The following is a 519-nucleotide window of genomic DNA, read 5'->3' on the forward strand; positions in this document are numbered from 1 at the left end:
CGCAATGACTACACAAGATAAAATAAGAATGACAAAGAGGAGAGGAGCATGAAGAAACACATGGAGTATGATGAGGATCAACTGAAAGATGTTCTGTCGCCTGCGGATTGAGACGAGAATAAGAGAAGCAGTGCGGTGCTCTCAGCCCCTGTCAAACCCTTGGGGTCGCCGACCTCGAACAAAACTCCAAAGGCATCTCAGAGTACTTGACCTTGAGGAGCGGGAAGCACTCTCTTCCAAAGTGAATCCAAGTTCACGGAATCTCTATCTGACGGAAGGCTAGGAAATAATACCACTCTATTACTTACATGAGAATGACTCAAGTGTACAAGAAGCAATGTTTTCTATGCAAAAATATCTGCCATAACCAAACACAGAAAACACATTTAAATCTAGGAGTGCAAATTATTGTGCTTTTTGGGGTAATACATTCCAATCAGATTTACAACATTATATAAACAATAACAGGTATACAGCATTAAAACAGGATCAGAATGAATACATGAGTTTGCTTCCAAA

This window comes from Oncorhynchus clarkii, chromosome 20 (assembly GCF_045791955.1).
Source record: "Oncorhynchus clarkii lewisi isolate Uvic-CL-2024 chromosome 20, UVic_Ocla_1.0, whole genome shotgun sequence".
Taxonomy (NCBI): domain Eukaryota; kingdom Metazoa; phylum Chordata; class Actinopteri; order Salmoniformes; family Salmonidae; genus Oncorhynchus; species Oncorhynchus clarkii.